Below are 9,553 nucleotides of genomic sequence, written 5' to 3'. Positions count from 1 at the left end.
TCCTCTTTTTGTATTGTAGTTTCAGTATTGTAGTGGTTATCACGTTCGCCTCACACGCGAAAGTCAGTCACACCCTTAGTTTTCCAAACATTACGTTTCCGTAGTGTAGTGGTTATCACGTTCGCCTCACACGCGAAAGGTCCCCGGTTCGAAACGGGCGGAAACATTTTTCAATATTCAATATTTCCCAATGCCCAGAGGCTAACATTTGGTTTGAAACAGTTGAGGTTTGTCTAAACCTTGCTGTCTACCTAGATTGTTTTCTGTCATTACAGCTGCTTGATGTGACCGCTAGTTGTTAATGGGTACTATACACAATACCCCATAATGACAAAGCGATAACATATAGTTTTTATTAATGAAAAGAATATTTAAAAAAAAACGTATATACATACGTTTTCAGACCCTTTGCTATGAGGCTGGAAATTGAGCTCAGGTTCATCCTGTTTCCATTGATCATCCTTAGATGTTTCTTCAACTTGATTGGAGTCCACCTGTGGTAAATTCAAATGATTGGTCATTTCTGCAGCATTGAAGGTACCCAAGAACACAGTGGCTTCCATCACTCTTAAATGGAAGAAGTTTTGAACCACCAAGCCTCTTCCAAGAGCCGGCGGCACACAATAATTCCCGGCTTCTCAAGCCTTATTGCTTAATTAATGGACGAAGTAATTTCTGATTTCATTAGGTTCTGAGAGCGATAAATGTCGCACCCAGCCAAAGTCAGTCACACCCTTAGTTTTCCACACATTAGATTTCCGTAGTGTAGTGGTTATCAAGTTTGCCTCACATGCGAAAGGTCCCCGGTTCGAAACCGGGCAGAAACACTTTGTAATATTCAATATTTCAAAATGCCCAGAGGCTAGCATTATGTTTGAAACAGTTGAGGTTTGTCTAAACCTTGCTGTCTACAACTCCGACCTGTGGATCAATGTTGCCGTTTTTTGGGGGACCTCCTCCGTGCGATCTGTATGAATGTGACCAGACTGACAGCTTCTCTGAGCCAGGCAAATTCATTTATCAGGGTCATTGTAATGGATATATCCAAATAAATGGCAATATAATCCAAGGTAAAACAAACAAAAATTTAGATTGTTTTCTGTCATTACAGCTGCTTGATGTGACCGCTAGTTTTTAATGGGTACTATACACAATACCCCATAATGACAAAGCGATAACATATTATTTTTATTAATGAAAAAATATTTAAAAAAAAACTTATTTACATACGTTTTCAGACCCTTTGCTATGAGGCTGGAAATTGAGCTCAGGTCCATCCTGTTTCCATTGATCATCCTTAGATGTTTCTTCAACTTGATTGGAGTCCACCTGTGGTAAATTCAAATGATTGGTCATTTCTGCAGCATTGAAGGTACCCAAGAACACAGTGGCTTCCATCACTCTTAAATGGAAGAAGTTTTGAACCACCAAGCCTCTTCCAAGAGCCGGCGGCACACAATAATTCCCAGCTTCTCAAGCCTTATTGCTTAATTAATGGACTAAGTAATTTCTGATTTCATTAGGTCCTGAGAGTGATAAATGTCCCACCCAGCCAAAGTCAGCAACACCCTTTAAATTCCACTCATTAGGTTTCCGTAGTGTAGTGGTTATCACGTTTTCCTCACACGCGAAAGGTCCCCGGTTCGAGACCGGGCGGAAACATATTATTTTTTTTTACAGTAAGCCTATTCACTTAGTACTCTGTCCCAATTTCGGAATTCATGCTTTTCCTTCGCACTTCTCAATATTTGCTATTCAGACATACCTTTTTTAGTCGCGTAACGCACTCTGCATGTGTGGCTAGCTTGGGCGCTCTGAATACATTCCTGCTACGTGTGGTCTGAGGTCCATAATGATTCAAATAGTTTACCATGCCAGGGTAAGCCGACAAGAGCCACAGCCCTTATTTCAAGTGTTTTTAAAATCCCCCGTGGGGAACATGAATGGTGGAAAAACGATTGGAAGCATTTTCCTGTTTGACCGCTAGTTTTTAATGGGTATAATGGCTCTTTCTGTGGTACTCAATTTGGGATATTATGTGAGGTAGACTTGTGGGCATTCCTAATATTTACCACGACTTCCTCTTTTTGTATTGTAGTTTCAGTAGTGTAGTGGTTATCACGTTCGCCTCACACGCGAAAGTCAGTCACACCCTTAGTTTTCCAAACATTAGGTTTCCGTAGTGTAGTGGTTATCACGTTCGCCTCACACGCGAAAGGTCCCCGGTTCAAAACTGGGCGGAAACATTTTTCAATATTCAATATTTCCCAATGCCCAGAGGCTAACATTTGGTTTGAAAGAGTTGAGGTTTGTCTAAACCTTGCTGTCTACCTAGATTGTTTTCTGTCATTACAGCTGCTTGATGTGACCGCTAGTTGTTAATGGGTACTTTACACAATACCCCATAATGACAAAGCGATAACATATAGTTTTTATTAATGAAAAAAATAAAATAAAAAAAACTTATATACATACGTTTTCAGACCCTTTGCTATGAGGCTGGAAATTGAGGTCAGGTTCATCCTGTTTCCATTGATCATCCTTAGATGTTTCTTCAACTTGATTGGAGTCCACCTGTGGTAAATTCAAATGATTGGTCATTTCTGCAGCATTGAAGGTACCCAAGAACACAGTGGCTTCCATCACTCTTAAATGGAAGAAGTTTTGAACCACCAAGCCTGTTCCAAGAGCCGGCGGCACACAATAATTCCCGGCTTCTCAAGCCTTATTGCTTAATTAATGGACTAAGTAATTTCTGATTTCATTAGGTTCTGAGATCGATAAATGTCCCACCCAGCCAAAGCCAGCCACACCCTTTGAATTCCACTCTTTTAGGTTTTCGTAGTGTAGTGGTTATCACGTTCGCCTAACACGCGAAAGGTCCCCGGTTCAAGACCGGGCGGAAACACATTTTAACAAATTGGACAGTAAGCCTATTCACTTAGGACTCGGTCCCAATTTCGGAATTCATGCTTTTCCTTCGCACTTCTCAATATTTGCTATTCAGACTTACCTTTTTTAGTCGCGTAACGCACTCTGCATGTGTGGCTAGCTTGGGCGCTCTGAATACATTCCTGCTATGTGTGGTCTGAGGTCCATAATGATTCAAATAGTTTACCATGCCAGGGTAAGCCGACAAGAAACACAGCCCTTATTTCAAGTGTTTTTAAAATCCCCCGTGGGGAACATGAATGGTGGAAAAACGATTGGAACCATTTTCCTGTTTGACCGCTAGTTTTTAATGGGTATTATGGCTCTTTCTGTGGTACTCAATTTGGGATGTTATGTGAGGTAGACTTGTGGGCATTCCTAATATTTTCCACCACTTCCTCTTTTTGTATTGTAGTTTCAGTAGTGTAGTGGTTATCACGTTCGCCTCACACGCGAAAGTCAGTCACACCCTTAGTTTTCCACACATTAATTTTCCGTAGTGTAGTGGTTATCGTGTTCGCCTCACACGCGAAAGGTCCCCGGTTCGAAACCGGGCGGAAACATTATGTAATATTCAATATTTCCCAATGCCCAGATCTTAGCATTTGGTTTGAAACAGTTGAGGTTTGTCTAAACCTTGCTGTCTACCTCTCCGACCTGTGGATCAACGTTGCTGTTTTTTGGGGGACCTCCTCCGTGCGATCTGTATGAATGTGACCAGACTGACAGCTTCTCTGAGCCAGGAAAATTCATTTATCAGGGACATTATAATGGATATAGAGGCTGGAAATTGAGCTCAGGTCCATCCTGTTTCCATTGATCATCCTTAGATATTTCTTTAACTTGATTGGAGTCCACCTGTGGTAAATTCAAATGATTGGTCATTTCTGCAGCATTGAAGGTACTGTTGATGAATAGGTATATGAGAAACGAGACCAAGTCGAGACGCTGGACAAGGCGGATACGGTATAGTAAAGGCCGTTTATTCAAGAGTAATGATATCTGGCAAAACGTGCACGGCTCCGTTTCGTCAAGTTCTCATGCGAACCATTGGAAAAAGAGGGCGGACACATATCGTACAGGTCATTTTATACATTGAAATGACGTAGGTAGATTCTGGTAGTCCTGGCTTCTGGTAGGTTGTTCGTAGATGATAGACAGTCTCCTCCAGCCTGGTGTCAGTATCCCATTGGTTCTCGACAGAGTTCTTTGTCTTTGGAGCCCATCCAGAAGGGGAGGGGCTGCGTGTGTGTAAGTGTGTGCGTTCCTGTCTTGGCAAGTCTGTGTGTCTTTTCAGTGAGTGTGTGTGTGTGTGAGAGATATCCTGTATGGGCCCTACCATGTTTTACTGTGAAAATACGTTGCTATGTGTTGTCTCAGTTATAGCAATGCAATAGCAGTAAGCTGGTCATTTGCATAGGAAATAACACTCCATTACAAATCCCCCTTTTCACGTCTCCTAAGAGACGTGACATGAATTAAAAGCAAGTAAAATTTATAGTCGCTCTCTTCACGTCTCGAAAGGGACGTGACAACTACTCATATGTGCATGTTTCAAACTCCACCAGAGGATCCTCCTGTTGTAGGAGGGGGAACATCAGTGCAGGGTCATTATTTGGTGGAATAGCAGAAGTAATACCACGAAAAAGCAGGGAGCGGGCACATGGGATAAAACAACAGCCACAGAGGGTTAATCTAGCGACAAACACAGAGATAGAGACCCGAATAGAAGAGACCAAGACCTTATATTTACCAAATGCATCCATCCAGGAGTCCCACATGCTGGTTTCAACCCCAGAGTGGGATTTCATTTTACCATTAAGGGTACGCAGGCCTTCTAACGCCAAAGTGAGGCTGCCATCAGAGGCTGTGTTATTAGGGATAAATGTGCAACATTGCTCCCCAAACATAAAACATATCCCACCCTTCTCAGCCAGCAACATGTCAACGGCAATGCGATTTTGAAAAGCCATAAGGGAGGTGACAGCCAGTTGACCATGTACGGCCTCAAAACCTTGTTGAGTCCAGTTACCTAATTTTTGGACATTGAAATGTATATAGTTAATGCGGTCAACATTTTTATTCACAGTGCACCACCAGCAGAGAGATGATTCAAAACCTGCGGCGACCTGGTCCACCAGCTTGTACTCATCAGGGACCCCCCTAGGAACACCTATGGCATCAATATATGTGGGATCCCCACCAGTCGGGGCTGCTTCCCGCTTGGTTCTGGTAGGCAGAAACTGTGGGTCCACAGCCTGTATCCGGGTCACCAAATCACCCACACCTATAGGGTAAATAGAGATAGGCAGCAGAAGTGTTACAAGCGCACAAGTACCCGTGGCATTATTGGGAGTTCTGTCAAAAAGCCGAGGTCCCCCACACCACCACCAGATGTCAGCCCTGATCACTGGCTTAAAACCACCCACTACTATGATAGTATTTGTACACCAACCCACAGGGAGCAACCCTAACTGTAGTATACCCCCTGTCATGTTAATACAGGAGAATTTGGCCCTGGCAACATCAGAGGAAAATACTGGTGCCCTGACCGTAGCGGAGACCACAGGGTAAACTGCATCCCACAAGGAGCAATTACCAGTCGGATTGTCTTTGTCCATAAGGGGCATTAAACATCCGATGTTGACAGTGGCCGGGACAATGCGGAGCAATGGTCTTGCACCCATGCAAACTACGCAACTAGTGGGGGTTGTATTGGCTGCTTGTTCGGTCAATAATAACCAATTGTTAGACAAACCTGAGACACCTGTAGCAACCCGAATGTTCTCATCCGGGGTAGGGGTAGTGGCCACTAAAACAGCAGAACCCCACCCATCCCTGTGCTGGGGTAGGGTATGTGGCTTTGCCATATCGTCACGCACCGTCACAGAAGTAGGCTGCGGTTGTGGCGTAAAGCAGATATATAGTGTGAAATAGACTTCGGCCCTGCTGCTATCTACATATGGGGCCAACGTAAAAACCTGGCAACCCATAGTGGTCCCAGGCCGTACAATCAGCTTCATTTGAAAACCAGTGCGTGAAAGTGTAAGCCGTTTGCACCAGGCAAGGACAGCCCGTCCCTTGGAATAGCTGGACCAGTCATATCCTGTTTCTGCCACCAGGTTTTTCCAAGACCACTCACCATATCCCCCTTTGGTTATATACCAGTTAAAACTGGAATAGGTCCAGGCAGGTAGCCCCAGACTATTTCGCGCATGATCCAAAAGGCTCCAAGGCAGGTAAGCGGTGGTGGTGGCATTGACAGGCAAACACAAGGTGGTGCTCTTCAACTCCTGGGGGGTGCACTTAGTGACCCTCACCTCACGCCTAGAAACGGTATGGTCTTGTGGTAGATAAGCGGGAAGAGAGAGAGAGTTAGTTTCACCTGGCAGAGTAGAATTCAGTGTGTGAATCGGTAGTGGGTGCATCTGTTTGTCTATGAGCCATGTGAGTGTGCACAAAGTGACCCCTCCTATGAGAAGAAAAATAACAAACAGGGGTCCCGAGATCCCCAACCGTTCCCAGGGGGAAAGTGTGATTTAGTCAGGGAGTATGGGGCTGTACCTCCCATTTTCCTTGGCTAAATAGATGTAGAATTTGGGACCGAATGTAGACCACTTAGGTCAGTTCTGACTTCCGTCAGTGTGCGGGAAGGGGTTGGAGCTGGTGTACAATGTGTGAGGTGGTGCCAAGGTGCGCCCAATTTACCTTTGACCTGGACTGAGTGTGAAGTAACCTCCTTCACTTCGTACGGACCAGTCCACCTGGGTTCCAGCCACTTTCTTTTGTGGACCTTTACCCTTACCCAGTCTCCGACCTTTACCTTCAGTGGTGCTGGAGCTTCCGGCAGTTCTCTCTCCTGGACCTTGCGAACCTGAACAGAGAGGGCTGCAGAAAGAACCGTCAGTTCTTTCACATAATCAGACATTACAATATGTTGTACATCAAGGGCAGGCATATGACCTCCCTCCCTTGGTGGACCAGGCATGACTCTACCAGTCATTATCTCATGAGGAGAGAGATGGGTGCCTGACCCTGGTGAGGCACTCATGGCCATCAACGCCCGGGGCAGGGCTTCGACCCATTTCAACTTCGACCCGGCACATACTTTAGCTATTTTGGATTTAAGCGGTTGACCTGTGTTTCACGAGACCTTGGGATCGGGGGGTGGTACACAGAACCAAATCTGTGTGTTATGCCAAATCGCTTCCACCTGTCTCAGGTGTTTGTTATTGAAATGTGAGCCAAATAGTAAAATTAGATTTTTCTTTGGATGCCATACCTGGGTATTAGTTTGGTTTGTCAGCCACTTAACGACTTACCTAGCATCCCCCTTCGCTGTTGGTATTGCTTCTACCCATTTGGTGAACCTATCTATCATAACTAGGAGATAGCGTTTATCTTTAGAATACATTGTCGGGGCCCATGTCGGTGTGGTCTATACTAATATCCTGAAAACATGCATTAGGTACTGAGTATGTGCCCATTGGTGTTTGATATGGTTTCAATGGGTTGTGTCTGTCACAAACATTGCATTTGTCATAAAATAAATCATTGTCATATGAAAAATAATAATAATAAAAATAAAAAAAATCTGTCATATTTTCATGTGTGGGTGCCACCAGATGTGAGACACCTTCTGTAAAATCCTTAGTTTGCCTTCGTGTGTGTGGCTATGTGCTTCTCGTAAAAGTTCTGGGTCCATCAGTGTGGACTGCTCCATGAGCATAGGCTGAGTCTGTATAGATATTCACAGTCTTTCCTTTTCCTCTGATGAGGGCCTGCGTCAATCCGATGATTTCACCTAATTGGGCAGGTGCTGGTTGAGGGATGATGGCTGATTCAAGGGTAACGTATGAGCCGTCTGGGCCTGCTGCACCACTGCATAGTCCACATCACCATTCTCTCCTTTGTAGCAGCAGCCATCTGTGTATAACCATAGGTCAGGTTTGGTCAGTGGTGTGTTTCCCAGGTCGGGTCTTAGTTTCAATTCTTTAGCAGCTGTTTCGGTGCAGGAGTGAGGTAGCTCGTCTTCCGCTTTGAGAGCGTCGGCCATGTTCTTGTCCGTGTTATCTAAGTTGGAGGAGTGGTACAGCAGCACCCTACGCTCCCCCTCTTGTTTCTGAAAAAGGACAGAGACCGTGAACCCCTCCTTTTCAGAAACATCCAAATGGAAAATCTTGGAGTTGTCAGTGGTGATGAGAAAGGGATCCGTAGAGAGGTCAGGTCCTTCTCTCGTGGTGATGGGGGGCAGCTTTATTGCCATGGTGGGTATTCTCCTGACATACCCTGGAACGGCGCCTGCTGTGGTGGGTAGGAGGCCAATGGCACTGGGTGGTTGTATGCAGGTTGTTCACTCTGAATTCTTGCTTGCGGCTGTGGTTGTGGCTGAGGGGATGGCCTGTAGCCACCCCTCCCTCTAGGTGGACCGTAGAAGGGCCTTCTTCCCCTGGGTGGGTGCTAAGGTTGAGACGGTGGATATGGGCAGTCCCTGGAGTAGTGACCGGGCGTCCTACAGTTGTAGCAGACTCCCCCTCTAGGCAGTCCTGGAATCCATTGTGACTGGAATGCAACCTGTGGTCCCCCCTCTGCTGCCATTGGCATTGGTGTTAAGTGCGCAGGGGTAGGAGCGGGTGCGGAGGTCTGCTGGACAGTTTGTTGCTGCATCATCTGGGTGACTGTTTTAGTGACTATATCGGCAATGTCTGTAGATGCCTCGGCCACCATCTGTTTCTGTGGTTTGTCTCCCCTCTGCGCATCTTTCAGTTGAAGTTTCAGAAGTTGAATCTGTAGGGACTGGACTTGTGTATCCGCTCCACCCTTTTCCCTGTTGAATTGGGTGATGTGGTGATGTACATGGGAGTTAAACTGAGCTAAAGGTAGCGCCATCAGACCCATCTGGGTCCCGTTCACCACCATTTCCTTCCACATGCTGAGTGTGGTAGCAGTGTGATCATATGGGTCTTCATGAACGGTTCTCCATGTTGTCTTTGCTCTATCCAGGTAGGCTGCTGGTTGTTCCCCTGGATTGATGGTGAATGATGACAGGGTTGAGTGGTTTCGTTCGGTAGGGTATGCTCTTCTCAACTCAGCCCATAACTGAGTTCGGAATCGTCCTAGACCTAGTGCAGCTGGGGCCGTGGCCAGATCCGCGTCTCTTATGAGAGCCATCATGGTGGTATGGTCTGTAGCTCTAGCCAACAGAGCTTTCATGTCTCCCAGACAGAGGCGTAGGCCAGAGGTAAGTGTCTGTAGTTGGAGGAGCCATGCAGAGGCCCCCCCATGTAGACTGGGCAACTGTTCCATTAAAGTGGCGAGGTCTGTCATTTTCCATGGTTGGTACTCTTCGTATTCTCCATCAGGAGTGGGCCTCAATGGCATTTGGAAGCCTGTCCTTCCTGTCTCTCCATGTTGGGGATCCCCGTCTGCTCTGGACGAGACCCCCCTGCTTCTTAGTTCTGAGAGCCTTACGGACTGTCTGACAGGTTCGATCAGGTCTGTCACTGTTCCTACCATTACCCCTTCCACATGGAATGTGCTCCCTCCACGTTCAGCTTCGTCTATCATAGTTCTGGCTTGAGCTACAGAGTTCCGGATGTCCCGTCCCATTTCCTCCTCATCA

The 9,553-nt window shown here is 46.0% G+C and overlaps 2 non-coding genes across 2 annotated transcripts; both read left to right on the top strand.

Annotated features, from left to right (window-relative positions):
* Positions 1 to 2,173: 2,173 nt before the first annotated feature.
* On the top strand, positions 2,174 to 2,246 carry trnav-cac (transfer RNA valine (anticodon CAC)). Its single transcript has one exon. It is a non-coding gene; the product is annotated as a tRNA-Val (tRNA).
* Positions 2,247 to 2,835: 589 nt separating this feature from the next.
* Positions 2,836 to 2,908, top strand: trnav-aac (transfer RNA valine (anticodon AAC)). Its single transcript has one exon. It is a non-coding gene; the product is annotated as a tRNA-Val (tRNA).
* The last annotated feature ends 6,645 nt before the right edge of the window (positions 2,909 to 9,553 follow it).

Source organism: Oncorhynchus kisutch, linkage group LG30 (assembly GCF_002021735.2).
Source record: "Oncorhynchus kisutch isolate 150728-3 linkage group LG30, Okis_V2, whole genome shotgun sequence".
Lineage (NCBI taxonomy): Eukaryota > Metazoa > Chordata > Actinopteri > Salmoniformes > Salmonidae > Oncorhynchus > Oncorhynchus kisutch.
The sequence above is the reverse complement of the archived record's forward strand: the minus strand, read 5'-3'. Positions and strand labels throughout refer to the sequence as shown.